The 17,994-nt window shown below is 30.4% G+C and overlaps 1 protein-coding gene across 1 annotated transcript in view; it reads left to right on the plus strand.

Moving 5' to 3' along the window:
* The window catches only part of LOC107436243 (uncharacterized), a 276,637-nt gene that overhangs the window by 53,951 nt on the left and 204,692 nt on the right, over window positions 1–17,994 (plus strand). The window lies entirely within an intron of this gene.

A 17,994-nucleotide genomic window follows, 5' to 3' on the forward strand; every position in this document is an offset into this window, starting at 1 on the left:
TTTCACCCGGCCATTAATTTTTTTTAGTTTTTTTTCTTTCTAAATTGTTATCATTTTTGCAACTTTTCATTTTTATTCTATACCCAACCGTAACAGGGCAATTGCTAATTCATTTTAAGACCTACTTTTCAACACAAAAATGTGAATAAGTCATATAACACGATAAAAGTACATTAAAGCACTTGAAAGTGACTATTTATCTGAAAAAGATCCATTTATACAATAATTTCAAACTTAAATATAACAAATAATATTATAAACTTAATATTAAATATGAATATTTTTTTAAAAAATTCTATGAATATTTGCATAAATCTTCTATGAATATTTTTATTAGAATAATGTAAATGCATTCATTGGAGCGATCCGATGTATTTCCTTAGAATCATATAGATATTTTTATTAGAATAATATAAATATATTCTTTAGAACGATCCGATGTATTTCATTAGAATCATATAGAGATTTTTATTAGAATAATATAAATATATTCATTGGAACGATCCGATGTATTTCATTAGAATCATATAGAGATTTTAATTAGAATAATATAAATATATTCATTGGAACGATCCGATGTATTTCATTGGAAACATATCGAGATTTTTATTAGAATAATATAAATATATTCATTGGAACAATCATTAGAATCTTATAAATATTTTCGTTTGAATAATCTGATATATTTCATCAGAATAATATTAATATTTATACTAGAATTACATTAATGCTTTTTGAAACTTCATGATATTTTAGTTAGAATTACATAAATATTTTTATTACACTTAGAATACTTATATTCATGTTGTCATTAAGACCGTAATTAAATCTTGATTGTAATTACATAGCGTTTTTATTAGATTTACATGCCTATTTCTTTTAGAATTACATGAATACTTTTATTATAATTGAATAAATATTTTTATTTAAATTAAGTAGAGAGTAATGAAGAAAACTATTGAAAGTGATTTTGTATCAGTTAATGTGTGCAAGGAAATTTTTATTTCTATCGATCTCTATTAATAGTTGGTCATTTTTGCTGGTCAACTATTAAAAAAGATTTTACACGTCATATACTCTTACAAGAGCTACGTAGACGAACAAAAGAATCCCTACACTGTATACTTTCTCCCTCAATTGAATCGTAAAAATTTGTTCTATCGCAAAGAATAAAAGGTTTCTAATCTAAGAAACACTAAAGAAATAATCGCCTGCAGCGAACAAAAGAACTAAATTCTTCAGAGTCAGCATCACTAACACTAGAAAAGAAATTAGAACGATTTTTTGTTCCACGAAAATTCGGAAAAAAAAGGATTATCTTCATTTCACTTCTGTCACGCATTGCCATCGTGGGCAGTAAATTTCATTTAAAAAAAGATTATATTGAAATTCAATCTTCCGTGACTAAGTCTAAAAAATGAAGTGAAATGAAATAATTTCTAGTAGGCTTAATGTGGGTGAGAACTAGTGAAATGAAGATGGAAAAAAGTAAAACAATATATTTAAATGATCTGGAAAAAAAAAAGATTATCAAATAATTAAATACAGACATTGAAAACGATTTTGTAAAGCTTCGTATTAACTTAATTAAAAAAAAAGAAGAAAATTAATGTGAAGTGATTTTTTTTATTTCCCTTCATTATTTTCCCCATACTTTTATTTCAGTCGAAAGTTTCCGCAAATCACCATATTTTTATTATGTGTTTAAACTTTCTTTTTTTGCCATATCATGAAACATAGACATTTCTCACAGCTGTCTAGTGTTCTGTTGACTTATTATTTAACTATCTTATGATATTAATTTAAATACGTGACGAAATTATGTTAAATATAATACCATAAGTTGTTTACTAATATGTAGAATGTTTATCAATAAAACCTATAAGATATGTTCAACATTTTATGGAAAGTGAAGCGCTTTTAAAAAAGAGTTTTAAATATTTTCATAATCCTGTCAAAAATTAATTTTAAAAAATGTAATGATATTTTTCTTAATTTATTTTTGTAATATAGCAACAGACGAAATTGGAGAAATTCTTGTTATAAAAATATGAACATCTTAGTTTTAGCAAACATTTGAACAGCGAATTTAAGAGCATTTTTCTAAAATCAATTTTGTAATATCACAACTAATGAAATGTAATTCTTGTTTATAAAATACGAACAGAGTAATATTAAGAAACTTTTGCGCCTTACAAGAACTGAACCATACTTTCTTATTCTTGACAATTTGAGAAGTGATATTTGAAAATTCAGTCAGGGTTAACAGATTAGGAAAAAATATGATTGCAAGGTAAAAATAAAACTAGATGAAGTTTTTTGATAAAACCTGTTCCGTTTGCAAATTAGAGTACATTTCGTCAGTTCACCAAGGTCATTCGCAAACTAGAAATCGGCATATAATTAATGAACAACGCAAGATGTTATTAAACAGATTTGCTTCTTTGTTGCTAAATGTTGCTTTGAAAAATCTTAAACTCTGAACCATTAATCAGTTTTTATTAATTTTTCTTTCGAATTATAATTCTCAGAAATTGATAAAGATCGTCTGAATAAAAGCGTTTAATCCAGTGATCGGAAAAACTGAATTTTTTGTGATTGACTAACTAAAACTATTTTATTACAAATGAAGTCAACTACAACTATTTAAGTGACTACAATCTGCTTTTAAAATAAAGTCACAACTTTTAGGAGACAAACTAAAATGTCTTTAAATAAAAAATCGTTTTATTTAATTTTGAAGATTTACTTAGAAATATATATTTACGTTTAAATGAGCCATTTTATTATTCTAAATTATTTTCAACGAATTTGTTCTTTTTACCTTCAACTATTAAAGCCATATTCCCTTCTCGACAACGAATATTTAATTTAAGAAATGCTAGGATATTATCACTAGCATGCTTTTTTTTTATTTTCTGAGAAGATTAAAGTACATCAAAAATTACAGAGAAAATATGTTCTCTTCCTTTGAAATAACATCAATGTTTCAATCCATTTGCATATAAAGGTGTGGCCAAATGATAAATTGGCTATTATTCGTAATGGCTAATTTGAATATCAGTGTACGTAATTCTTATTAACGCTCGACTACAAGGGCATTCTCATTTCGTCCATTCACGAATTCGCAAAGAATTGTACCAATCTTAGTCGAAAATATTATTTGTGTTTGAAACTTGTTTTTTACTAAACTAATGTTAAAAAGTAGTTGCCAGAAATCGCAACAAATTACTGCTCTTTTTTTCTATCGCTTTACTCACTACGCAACTTAAATTAAAAAAAAAAAAAACTACACTACAAACTACGAAACTACACCACAAATGGCTTTTTTACGCTTCTCTACAAAGTAGAAAAAAATAGTAACTACAGTAGTTTCATAATTGGTAGTTTATTCTGATCACTTGGGTAATTTGTTATTGGTAATTAGTTATTTCTGATCACTAATTAATCCTATGTGTAAGAATCAATTTTTAAAATAATTATCACCCAAGGAAATTTCCATTAAATTTCTATAAAGGAGTTGCCCACCTATTCTTGTAGGGAAAGTAAGGGTTTGTGAAATTGGGAGAAAGGAGTAATAAATACGTTGGACAATACGCATTTTGCCTAAAAATATTTAAAATCAGTTTATATTAAATATTCTATCAAATATTTACATTACATTTTTTTAAATATCTTACATCAAAATAAGTCTACGTATAACAATCAATATTGTTATGCTCGCAAATATCATTTAAAGTTAAAATTTAAAAACAAAATTTAAAACATTATCTATAACACGTATTTCTGAACTTCTAGAATAGCATACACGCATATAATAAGATGCGAATAAGATTTATAATTCTTCTTTGGAGTAATGCAGTATTATCTAGAGTCCTTACAATAGTAATTAAAAAAAATTACATCGAAAGAGTTCTAAATAATTTTCTGCGCTTTCCATATTATAAAACGACAAAGAGATTATTTTTCTTGAACCTCATCATTTTTCTGTTTCCACATTTTATTTAATTAACTAGCTTTGAGCAGTCGACCAGATTTATTCTATATCTTATTTCTATTTATTCTATTTCTTTTAGTCGACCTTGTCGACTATTTCTTTTCTTTTAGTCGACTATTTTTGTTCAATTCTATTCAATTTCATTTGTTCAATTCTGTTCAATTATATTCTATTTCTTTTAGTCGACCTATTTCTTTTAGTCGAGATTTATTCTATTAGTCGACTATAATTGTTCAATTCCGTAGCCTTGTAATTTTGAACCCAATCCAGGGGATAAAGAAACTGGATAAGGGTCAAACAAGCTTGCATTGAAGACTTTTTGATGGTTTACTTGAACTAACCCAAACTTGCGTTACATAAAGAGTAAAACTACGAAAACCTCCCACGGCTAACCTGACGGCAAGGGAACTCTGACCCATAATCCGTCTACCACAGAGAATATTTTACGTCAGCACTGTGGTCGGTGCGAGCCGGGTGCGGAATTCGTACCGACCAGCCATCGCTGAAATTTGAACCCGGTTCACCTCAATAGAATGGGAATGCTATATCCCCTGAGCCACCACGACTCTCTGCTTTCACACTTTATAAGTGTCGTTGAACAGCCGACCCAATTTTATGGGTTTACGACTGCTAATGTTCAACATCGTAGCCTTGTAATTTTGAACCCAATCTAGAAGACAAGGGAACTGCTGGATCGAGTATTGGGAGAAATTTCTTTTTTGATGGAGCTAGCCCATATTTGCGTTACATGGAGAGGAAGACCATGAGAACCTCCCACGGTTAGCCTGACAGCAAGGGGACTCTAACCCATGATCCGTCTACCACTGAGGATATTTCACGTCAGCACTGTGATCGGTGCGAGCCGGATGCGGAATTCGTTTCAACTGGAATTCGAACCCGGCTCGCCTCATTGGAAAGCGAACGCTCTATCCCCTGAGCCATCGCTGCTCCTGCTTTCACACTTGATAATATTCTTAACTAGCTATAGCGCCAAATGTTCCACGGAGCCGAACAGAACAAAAAAATTATAAAGTTCTTCTTCGAATTCCGCCCAATTCTGGAATGTTAAGTCCAGAGTCTCGATGACCCAGTTGTTATTGCAAGAATCATTTTCAGAAGCACGCATTATAGTCCATGAACGCCAAACCCTCTCTGGAGATTATAACAAACAAAAAGAATAGTTTAGAATCAAAGAAAGTAAAGAATCGTGGCAAAATACCAGCATAGTTTTCGTCTTGAAAACGATTTCTATTTGCATTACTTTTTGACCATTATCATCGCCTATGCAATCAATGAAACGAAACTAGTTATTTCGCTACGGCGATCGTGTCAGTAAAATTCTACCTTAAGTAAAGCGTGTAACTCGAATTGACAATAGAAATGAGACGATATATCTGTTTTGGAGCGTTTTGCTCGCATTATCGTTTGATCCAAATAGAATAACCATTTCACGAGTTCTGAATAACGATGTTGATGATGATGATCCCTTCTCTGTCTTTTATACATAGATAACTAAAAAGGTAATCTCTCACCTTATTTTGGTACGTTTTCTCTTTAAATTTATCAAAAGTTTAACATTAGAAAATGGTGGATATTTTTAAAGATTAAGGATAATGTCCAATTGCGTTAAAAACTTTAAAACAGTTTTTGTGATTAAGGGAATTCGGTTCGTTAAATCATTTAATTTGTTTGTGGAATGATCTCATTACCAAACAAATGAATGGATGATTACGAAGCTGATTTAGTTACTTTTTGTTCAGTGATCTTAACTCAGTTTATTTATATATTGAATGCATTTTCTTGTCAAGGAAATCTTCCTTAATAACTACTTAATCGGCACATAATGCAGAAATTTTTAATGCGAATTTCAGTTGATTTCATACATTTTGTGCTTACGATGTAAAAGCTTATTTCTATGATTGATAAAATATGGCGGATGATCTTTACTTACAATATTGTAACCTGTACCTGTGTCGTGCTGTAAATTGACCACTAACATGTCTGTTGACCATCAAGGTATGACCTCTATGCCAGCAGTTCCCAAATGCTTTTCCACGGAACACCAGAGTTCTGTTGAAGGGTCTCAAGGGTTCCGGGTGTTTGAGCTCCTTTTTAAATCAGAAATAACTTTTTAAACTCTTAGTCACATTTATATCCAATCTATAACAATCTTGTTATATCTATTCAATCTAGTTTATCCAATCTAGATATATTTATATACTATCTAGTTATATTTATATACTATCTATGATCTATATTCATATATATGTGTGTGTCTTGTCCCTGGCCAAATTATTAGACGCGCTATTAGATTCTATGTGAAATCTCAATTATCCGGTGGTACTATACAGCTTTATTGTTTTTACGTGACTGAAACCGGTTTGCACTTGTTTACGTTCGTGTATTATTGACGATATATAATATGCATTCTACGATTGGTTAAATTAGATGAGATATTACATAAATATAGAATATTTACTATATCAGGTATTCTATTAGTATATTATAGTACAGTAGGAAACCGATTATCCGGAACGGTCGGGACAATCGCTATTCCGGATAACTGATTTTTCCGGTTTTCTGAATCGCTACAAAAAGCCGTTTTTTTATTGTTAAACCCAACTAAAAAAAATAATAAAAATTTGGAAATAATCTTAAAAATAAGAAAAAACGATGAAGTAATACACTAATGATTATTTCTAAAATGATGGTAAGGTAAACATCTTTCAAAAAAGAAAGAAAAATCGTAAAATCTTATGAGGAAAAAAAATTAAAAAAAAAAAAAAAATTGCGAGAAAATTTATCGAATTTCGTTTCGGTGTTTTGGTTTTCCGGTTTTCTGATTTCCGGATAACGGGTTCTGTACTGTAATTAGATCAAATTATTAGACGCACTGTAGTTTTTTAATAATTTCATGTTTCGCACGAGTTTGTATGCAATATGCTTTTATATTCAAGCATACATGTAATGGGTTTTTATTCATGAGATTTTTCATATACTTCCTATTTGTATTTATTTTTAACGCATTGCGTTACAATGTTAACTAATTAATACACGAAAGTAAACTAATGCAAATCGGTTTCTGCCGTATAAAAGCAATAACAGCTATATAGTATCACCTGATAAGTAACTAAGTGGCTTCATCAGGTGGACTAAGTTGGTGCGATAAAATTCTAGTTGTTTAATCATATTAGCTGAAAGCAGTTAATAAACTGTTTTTCTCACAGTTATCCAGTGTGATTGCCATCTAATTTACGGTAATTTGACTGTTTTGTTTGAATATGGTAAAATAACAATTAAATAAAGTGTTATTTAACCATTTTTGTTGAGAAATTTTTAACAGTGTAGGAATATAAGCATTGCACACTGGACGCCTTTACTTCCCAGGTAAGCTGACACCTATCGATCTGGAGATAATGAAGGATTCATATTGGCACTGAGGATATAAACTGTATTTTTATACTTTAAAGGTACAGATTGATTTGTGATACCCTCAAATGTTTTGGCGGAAATTTTTTATATCGAAGTTTTTAAATTTTTTTTCATTGGAATGCCCTCTAAAGTCAAACTTTTATAGAATATTTAATTTAAAAAGTTTGTGGTGCACTCGTTTCAATAATTTGTAATGACTAGTTCTGATTGTTGAAATCTTGCCTTTCAATCTCATCTTTCGTCTTTTGCAGTAAATTTTCTTATAAAATGCATATAAAAGCAAAGTCATGCATTCTTTTCTTTAAGCACCATAGTCACATTTAAAAACACGAGACAAGACAAGTTTCAGTCCATTCATTACACCTTTTCACCATCTGTCTTCATAATTCATTCCATGTACATTTAAAAAAAGCTACATTCTTGAGATAAGGAGAAAATCTGGTTGCTAGACTGCTTTCCTGTTTATTTTTTCGTATTAAAAGAGTTGTAAATAAGAGTAGAGATAAAAACTTGCAAAAAGCGAATTATGCAAGGAAGAGCGCTATTTATATTTAAAAGTGCTTCAACTTTCCTTTTATACAGTATAGTGTAAGTTAAAAATAAAGAACCGTTAAAAGATACTTAACTAATACAATTATACAGTGTTTCAATTCGTATGAAGATAAACATAAATATAAACAAATGTACGCTGGCATTCAAAATTCAGAATTAAATTTTCAGATTCAGTTGATTATTTTCGGAACTATTAAACAGTTTTTAATGAAATTCGTTTTGAGCAAAAGTTGATAGGATGCAAAATAAATAAATATTAAAATAAAACAAAATAACTACACACAATATGTACACAATAAAATAAAATAACTACACACACGCGTGATTGCTTGTAACACTCACAGTTGGAAAGTATAAAAAAATGACTACGGAATCCAATGAAAAGCAAACAAAGTTGGCAATAGTTTACAAACCGGGTCCCTTCTTCTAGTTGGGGATTTGAAAATATACCGATATATGTATGAAAAGTAATCAAGAACCAAACACATAATGATAAGCAAAAGTAACGAAAACCCGAAGGTGATGCAATTAAAAGCAAAGATATTAAATAATATCTTGGTAATCAGAAACGGAGTTTCAGCAAAACTGAACGAAAGTTATCGCCAAATCAAGGGACCACGGATTCTATACCTTAACCAAAAACTATACTTTAATAGTGAGCATGTTTTTTAGGGGGGGATTTTTAATAACAAGCAAGCTTTACCCAATGATTTCGTGGTAAAAATCACAACTTGAAACCTATGACAGAAGGAGTGCTGTTTTCAGGCCCTGGATGCTTGTCAGATAGTATATTGAGTTGCAACTGCACATTTCAGAGAACCCTCCACATGTGGAGTTCTAAGTTGCCATGCACTTTCCATTAAAATTAGATAAGAGTCAACCACAGTCCTAAAAAGTAAACATAGGGCCCCCAAACCCCAGCTTATACTAATCATAATGCCTTTCTTAAAGACCTGGGCCGCGTGATCATCCCAGACCAAACAAACTTTACTTTCGCTTCCATGATGGTCAATTTCTCGAACATTCGAAGCTTAATTGCAAATGCCTAGCGATATAAAAATATGGGCCATAAACACGCTACCTGTTTTATAATGTCTTATGAATCTACCATGATCAAAGCGAAGGTTCAACGTTCAGGGCAGGGGTCAATGTTAGATTTGTCCGCACGACTCCACCATGTTTTCAAAAGACCCCACCATACTATTTATATGGGTATAGAGATGCGTTTTTGAAGCCTATTCTCGCTTTCTTAGGGGTACAGTTAGCCTTCAATTTCATTATAAAGGACATCAGCACATGGTAGATCTCATTTTGACGAAGATGTTTTGGATTGTGGAATCTATTTGTCGTATGGATAGATCAGGCAGATCTCCAGACCTAAATCGATTAGAATAGACGCAATAGCACCCATCCAGGGCAGAAAACATCGTTTCTAAACGAGTGAGATACAATTGCAGCAAAAATACTGCCCATTGTCACATTATAGCTGTGACAATGGATTGAGGAACTTTTCATCTAGGCTGTTCTATGATTTTGCACTTTTCAATTGGGATAGTTTTATAATAACAGACATGCATACTTTTCAATATGAGTGGAATTTAAGCTAAGAACTGTTATACTTTACAATATGAATTGTTTTGCAATTAAGGATAGTTTAGCTCTCCAATATAAACAATTTCACAACAATCGACAATTATAGTTTTCAGTACAGATATTTTTACAATAATGAACAGTTACAAAAGCATTTATGACGTTCATTTTGGAGAGCTATACATAATGGACATAATGTGTATAATGGACATTTATACTTCATGAACAATAATGCAGCAATGGATGCACATACTTTTCAATTCGGGAAGTTTTCAGTAATGGGCAGTTTGCATTTCCATGCAGGTAAATGCGCATTTCCATGCAGGTAAATGCGCATTTCAATTGCATGTTTATGAAACTGCCAGACACATTCGAATTTGTTTTCACCTGGCATTAAGTTCTCGAAAAACCGATCAATCACGAAATCCACGCATTTATATTCCCATAGTTTTCTGACTTATCTTTAACCTTGAAGTAGAAAATAAAAGTGGCATCTTTCCTGTAAGTAAATATTTCAGCAGACAGCTCACTAAGTTCAAGACGCATTTTAAAGATGCCTTTCTGTGTCGTAAGCGTTTTGAAACTTTCCCGTCGTGATAAACGAACATGAAAACGTCACGCAAATTATCCATAACCGTCTACTTAAAACCGGAAAAAGAGACGTATTTGCTTTGAAAGGAAAGAATATATATTTTTTGCTCTAAACCATTTATTTTAATACACCTTAAGAATTTGTTTGGCCTTGGGCCCACACGATGTTATTGGCAATAAACTTATTTACTTGTACTGTAAAAAAAAAGTACAATCACTGACTTTAGTGGTGGGGACATATCTTTTTATCTCAAAAAAAAGTTAAAATCTACGTTCATTGTTTCAAGAATAATGGCTTGTAAAATTTTAAAATTAACGATAATCTGTTGTTTATTTGTAAATAAGTTTCCTGGCTTTGATAAAATTCAAAAGCCCATATCGTTACAATACATTCGTAATACAAAAGCCCATGTATAGCCCATATCGTTCCCCAACCCCCGGTCAGCGGACCGATACTGGTCCGTGGTACCAGGCCGCACATTTCATCGAAACTAAATTTAAATTCCTAGGTTTATACTACAAATTAAAAAATATCTGTGTTCCATTAAAATTTTATTTATTTAAAGAAGAAAGGCCTCCGAAGGTAGTGACATAATCTTTTTAATGTTTGTAATGAATCATTGTCTCCGATTACCCCCAGATGGATCCGTCTCATTGCAAAGAAACAAGCTCAGGGTTCTCATTGATTTAACGTTCTAGTAAGTTGAATTGTTAAATCACTAAATGTTTGATTTTTGGTGTAATTGTAATTTATTTTGAAGTCATGTTTAAATACAATTAAATTAAAATTAATAAATCAAAATAATCTAAAATATGAAAAAATCAACGTCCCCTCCTTATCGGGCCGCGGTAAAATTATCAAACGTTGATTGGTCCGTGGTGATCAAAAGGTTGGGGAACACTGGCCTATAGTATATCAGGCTGCCAGCTACTACGATTTTTGCGAAATGTTTTATAGAGTGGTAAACAATTAAAAACTAAAGCTTTCAGAAATTTAGGTAAGACTGAACATTTAGGCAAAGATAGAAAGACTGAACATTAGGCAAAGATAGAAAGACTGAACATTGTTTGAAAAGACTGGAGGGAGCAATTTGAACCTTCCTAGATGGTTTATGAGTAGATCAGTTAGACATCTTGAAATATACTCATAAATAAATATATAAAAACATATTATGTACTTGCTTCTATGGTATTTCATTTGATTTGTTTTACGAAAATATTTGATTAAACGGAACACTGATTTTTCAATTATACATTTGCGTTGGTTTCCTAGATAATTGAAGGCTGACTGGTAGGGCTTTGGGCCCATGTCAGAGAAGTCGTGAGTTCGATCCCCGCCTGTTGAGGACTCTCCGTGTACAAAATGGCGACTGGTACACGCTAAATCTGTCGGGGTTACAAAGTCCTTCAATCTCCCATAACAAATAAATACCTCTGGGGGTGCTGGATCGGAGATCGATCATACTCTGGTTCAAGTCTAAATTACGATCTGAGGATGGATGGATGGTGTGTGAATACGCCCTCCCTGTGAAACGGGATGAGACGTATGTATGTTGTCTACGGATCATCCTCAGGAATGTTTCTCAGACCGTCGCCAGTAGCCCAATGTGTAGGTCTAGTATGACGTAAATAAAAGCACCAAAAGTTTCCTTTTCTCTGTAAATAATAATTATAAATATGTTGGAATAATCTTATTCTTTTTTAATGAAACTGGAGTACCTTATACTAAGTACTAAAGGGTACTTTATACCCAAATTTATCTAGGGTTATAGAATATTTACCAAAATACCTAAGGAGCCACCTTGTCCTCTCCCGTAATTCCAAGTATAAGGCTCTATGCATACATTTTCCATAAGGCTAGCACATAAATCCTTAAATAAGCACTTAAATTGGATCAAATTATGAAAAGTCAGAAATACTCAATACTTTCTGGAAGTTATTTTGCGAATTGCAGAGCAACAAAACATGAGAGAGGCCAAATTGGGCACACACGTCTTTCAAGTGTTAAAATATAAACTTTGCTACCACTAGAAGAAAATTTTCCCGAAAAGCGCAATCATTTTAATTTTGAGGAAAATATTGATTTTTGACGGAAAAAAACAATGATGGATAAGGAGCAATTAATTATACAGGTAGGTGAACGGAGCTAGCAGGGAGGAGCCCTCATGTACAGTTAAACAGATTTTTAGTTATAATAGACTTATAATAAAAACAATTCTTTCAAAAGAAAAAAAAATACATAAATTATATTAAACTTTCAATACATTTATGATTGAAAATTTAAATATTGATTACTTCAAAATTGAATTCGTAATATCTTGTTCACACTTAAAAAGAAACGCCTTAACTTATAGAAATATTGCCATTATGCATATCTAATCACGGAATCTTAGAAAAATAAAATGGGATAGAATCGATTTTGCAAATGGTTTTATCGATACATTTTATAATTACATCCTGATGGATGTTGCGATTACCNAGTCGTCTTAATGATGAGAACTTGGAATCATGCTAAAATTAAAATCAACAACATACAAACCTGACTTACTCAAACTTTCCATGGATATGCGAGCACATTGTTCGCATTAATAAATATTTATTAAGTATAAAATTTAGTTTCATTTAGTGTAATAAAAGTTTAATAAACAAGCAGATTTGGCTCCCAATTTTTTTAAAATTTTTGTAATGTTCATATTTGGCTCTTTGGCTAATAAGTTTGCCGACCACTGAGGTAGGTGAACGGAGCTAGCAGGAAGGAGCCCTCATGTACAGTTAAACAGATTTTTAGTTATAATAGACTTTAATAAAAACAATTCTTTCAAAAGAAAAAAAATTACACAAATTATATTAAACTTTCAATACATTTATGATTGAAAATTTAAATATTGATTACTTCAAAATTGAATTCGTAATATCTTGTTCACACTTAAAAAGAAACGCCTTAACTTATAGAAATATTGCCATTATGCATATCTAATCACGGAATCTTAGAAAAATAAAATGGGATAGAATCGATTTTGCAAATGGTTTTATCGATACATTTTATAATTACATCCTGATGGATGTTGCGATTACCGGCGATCTGGCAACAGTTCATGCATGAAAACTAGACTTGGCGATGAATAAATAATTCAATTTCATGGTGTTGAAGTCGACATAAAGAAACAGTCATAAGCATATTGGTTCATCTTTAATATACCTTTCTAAAACACATTTCTTGCAAGCAAAAGATAATTTAAGAACTATTCACCGTGCAATATTAATTGCTGTAAATCGAACGTGAAGTCATTTATTTCAACGCGATTCTGTCTACATCTTTTTCACACAAGTATTTTATTGAGTGATTTGTAGCGTGCGTTCTTGATGTTTTTAATTTTAAAACGCAAATTTTAATTTAAACATTAACTGTTCATTCTATCAGTCAGTTGCATTGATTGCGATATTGATTTTGGTAGAATTTAAGCATTAACTGTTCATTCTATCAATCAGTTGCATTGATTGCGAAATTGATTTTGGAAGTAAAGTATGATATTAAAAGATGCATTGATTAAAAATGAAACAACTAAGAAAGCTAACCTGTAAAAAAAATCTGCTGAATTTACAGATAAAAACTGACAGCTGGTGTACCAGTGTAAAATCGTTTACTTCAAAGAAATATATTGTTATTTAAAAACAGACGACGGTTTTTTTTAGGCAGATAAGTACTGTTATTTTAACTAACTCTGTTATTTTGACCAAAAAAAAACTATAAAAGAACTATGTCCTGTAAGCAAACTAAATTTCAACAAACGTAAAGACCCTACCGTTGATATTAATAATTTATGCATAACATAAAATATACTTTTTTTCCTCATTAGGATTCAAGAATATTATATTATAAGCTTCCGCGGAGTGAAGAATATTATATTATAAGATTCGTGAAAATTGCAATTTTATTCCTATAAAAGAACTTGTTCTAATTTAGAAAAGTTTTAATCTACGAGTTTTAAAAATCGTTTTCTAATGTTTTTAATTGAAAATACATAAAATCATTAAATAAGCATTTGAGATTAAAACATTCATTCTTTTTAGTTAACTCATTTTAATTCGATCTTGTTCATGCCTTTTTAGAAATAGGTCGTTCTTACTTATGTTCTTGCGGTCAACTTAACTCTCGCTGAAAGTTTCTCTCAGAACTAAAATGAAAGCTTGTTTTTTAAGTGAAAAAACAATACTATATTTCCAAGCAACGTCCTTTTTTCTTATTTTTAATCACATATCTTCTATAGTTTAATATATTACATTATTTAACTTCCTGAAAAATGTTATTAATAACTTAAATCACGTAGAACGGCTCATCCTAAATTTAAATCACGACTTTCGAACAATATTAATCAAGTGAAATATGCATAACGAGCTTCGAATTGTAAAAAAGAAAAAGACCGACCGTCAGAAGGTCGGCCAAAAACAAGATTTCTTTCAGTTCAAGGTGCTTTAAAAGACTTCTTTACTTGAAAACATTTTTTCCATCTTATCTGGAAAAGTTTTACTTCTTTATAATTACAATCAATCTACTTCTCATACTATTTTCCAAAATCTGCCGCTAATACGTTTCGCTTTGATGGCTACTCATTCGAATTTTTTTTTAATGATTTTCACCTTACTTTTTTTTCTGGCAAGGTTTCTAAAATCGTTTGCATTTGAGGAAAATGAAAAAGAAAGAGAAAATAATTCTTAAATACGCTTTTGCCTTCTTTACATCTTTGAAATTTATGAAGCCATAAAAAAGTTGTAAAATTAAAACGCGATTTTCTAATGATTTTTGTAAGGGGGAAAAACGTAGGTTCAAACAGAACTTTAAGAAAAATGTTACAAAAATGTGGAGTGGTTGCTTTGAAATGTAAATCTTGCTTTTTTAGAATCCTTAAAAAAATTATTAACCTATTTAAATGTAAATCTTGAAACACATATTTATTATTTCTATAAATTCTATTTACTTATTTTATAAAATAATATGCCTTCACAAATTTAACTGCCTACCGTATTTAAGAATCTACATACAAATAATAATCTTTATATTCCATTTAAATATTTTTTTTCCCACAATAAACTATATGCGTGTAAATTAACATACACTTTTATATAATTTACATACTCATAATAATTGATATATATTTGAAGGGGTTAAACAAACATATTTTTCTTTATAGATATACCAGAATGCCTAAAATAATCTGTATACAAAATAATCTATGTTTCTATTAAGTATATTATTATAATCTAAACAATTTAGATGCTAGAATCAAAAATGCGATATTAAGAATATTGCAATAAAGTGAATAATATAAATTAAATCAGTTGTTCTTAAATATCCTTATAAATCCATATTGGAAAAAAAAACATCAAAAATTGCATGTTTTTTTTTATTTAAAAAAATTAATTTATTCTATAATTCTTCGTTATTGCCTAAAAAAGGTGAGGTTTCATTTTGGTATATTTATTAATCACACCTATACACATAAAAATGGTAAATAAAAACAACCATATTTATTTCTACGTTATTCGACAAAGTTTCTACTCTCTGCAGAAATAATAAAACAACCGAATGCCTGGAAGTGACGTCATTGTAGGTAAATCATGGGATTAGTCGATTTAGCAGCCAATCACATCCGACACACATGTGCGACGTCACTTACAGATATCCAATTAAATCTGATTCATACCACACGGTTAGGCATAATCACTTCACTTCTTTTCGAGTTGCAAGTGAAGAATTATAAACAGAAACAAATATATTTGTATTTTTTTATTCTACACTTTCAGAAAAATCAGTTTAATATTTTGAACCATAATGAGATGAAACCTTAATAAAGTATTCAATAAAAAAATGTTTTTGTTTTGTTTTGTCCTTTTTTTTCAAATTTGCACTACCATCGGATAATCAAATTTAAGAAGAACGTAAATAAGTTCGATCTTAGCACCATATTAAGGTTTCAGCAAAAATGAACGATTATAACGAAACTCAAAAATGAACTTATCCCAAAATTTTCCTGAATTTTTTATTGTCTACCATACCTTAGAAAAAAAATATTTTCTTTTGTATCAAAAATTAAATTAATGAAACAGGAAATAAGACACAGAAAAGATTATCTTTTTAGAACAAATAATCATTCTAATATTAACAATTAAGAACTTAAAACGATAAAATGCTATTTTCATCTTATTATAGTATACAAACTTTCCCATCGCCTTAACTACATATTATTAAGCTACATACACAAGATAAAGGAAAATACTGAAGGAGGGTTTTAGACAAAATGCAGGAAAAATTTCATTTATCGCCATACTTCTTCATCGAGCTTTTTTAATCATTGAAACGCCTGATTAATTTGCATTTCTTGTGAAACTACCAAAACACTCTCATAGATTAAAAAAAACTACCATAGAAAAATAACGTTACGTAAAGCCATCAGAAATAAAAATAATATCCATTATTTATCAAAGTTTAGAAGTTTTAGAACAAAATTATTTTTGGTTGAATGCGGTAGTGCGCACGTTTGTGCGCAGTACCGAAATTTTGGTTCCCGTTGAAATATGCCGCAGCCAACATAAACCATATAATTCTTAAAATTAATTCTTGAGCATGAACGCAAGATCGTTAGAGGTGAGACGGCCTCGGCATTCGGGCCATTATACTAATGGCAAACTTCATTCTTATCCTTAAAGCTTTTTCCGTTTGCTCTACAACATTTTGATTGAAAAATATTGGAAAAAAATCCCATGGTTAATTATAACTACATAAATAATACATAAAACAAAAATTTTAAGTAAAGCTGATAAAAAGTGAAGAAGTTATCGAAACAAACGTAAGTAAATGTCTCCAAAAAGTTCTTACATCATTGCAACGTTTTGCTTTAGTTTCACAAAATTCGTTAAAATGACTCATTTAAATGTAAGCCAATGCATAATGTAAATATAAATATATATTTTTTTATCTTTTATATGATCAAACTTTAAAAAAAAAGCTTTTTTTTTCTTATTAAAGAAAGAGTGATGTTCCCCTTCATACAAACAACCAAACGTTTTTAAGAAAAGAAATCGAGCAGAGCATAAAAAAGTCATCTAAGTTCGATTTTGATCTAGGGTTAACAATAGCGCCCTAGTTATTCTTCTTAAAAGAATACTTTAATATGGTATCCTTTCATCAACAACAAACAATTATTAGTTTTTTTTACAAGCCTTACAAATAGACTGTGACGATTGTTTTAAACAGCTATACATTCAGAAAGAATTTTACAGGTTTTTTCTCCCCTTTCCTATCGTCTAATATTCATTTTGTTTGTTTCTCTTCTTCGATAACGCAGACGATAACGATAGATCATTAAATCGAAGTTATTCCAATGACGTGGAAAAAAAAGCAAACGATTTTTTTCCCCCGACTTCAAAAAGAAATTAGTGGCAGCACTTTTTACAATCATTAAACTATTAGTTTTTCCTTTGCATTCACAATTATTGTTATGACTTACACGTATTTTTTTATATTGAGTTGTAGGTTTGTGAACTAAAAAATAAAAAGAAAGCTATTAACTATATTTTAGCCTAAAGCTATTATATAGTTAGTAGCTTTGATGCAGCTTTATTTTTAAAACTCCGGTATCATAACACTTGTTCGGGATTTATTGAAAAAAATCAGCTTCGACCATTGAACCGATTTAAACCCGGTAGAGCGTGGTCATAAATAATTGGTAAGTAAATAAAAGAACCTTCGATGGTCAAAGTTTTCAATTTCAATGGAAAGAAATTTTATATTGTATATTAACTGGTTAGAGGACATATAAAATGCCTATGGACTA

Source organism: Parasteatoda tepidariorum, chromosome 8 (assembly GCF_043381705.1).
Source record: "Parasteatoda tepidariorum isolate YZ-2023 chromosome 8, CAS_Ptep_4.0, whole genome shotgun sequence".
NCBI lineage: Eukaryota > Metazoa > Arthropoda > Arachnida > Araneae > Theridiidae > Parasteatoda > Parasteatoda tepidariorum.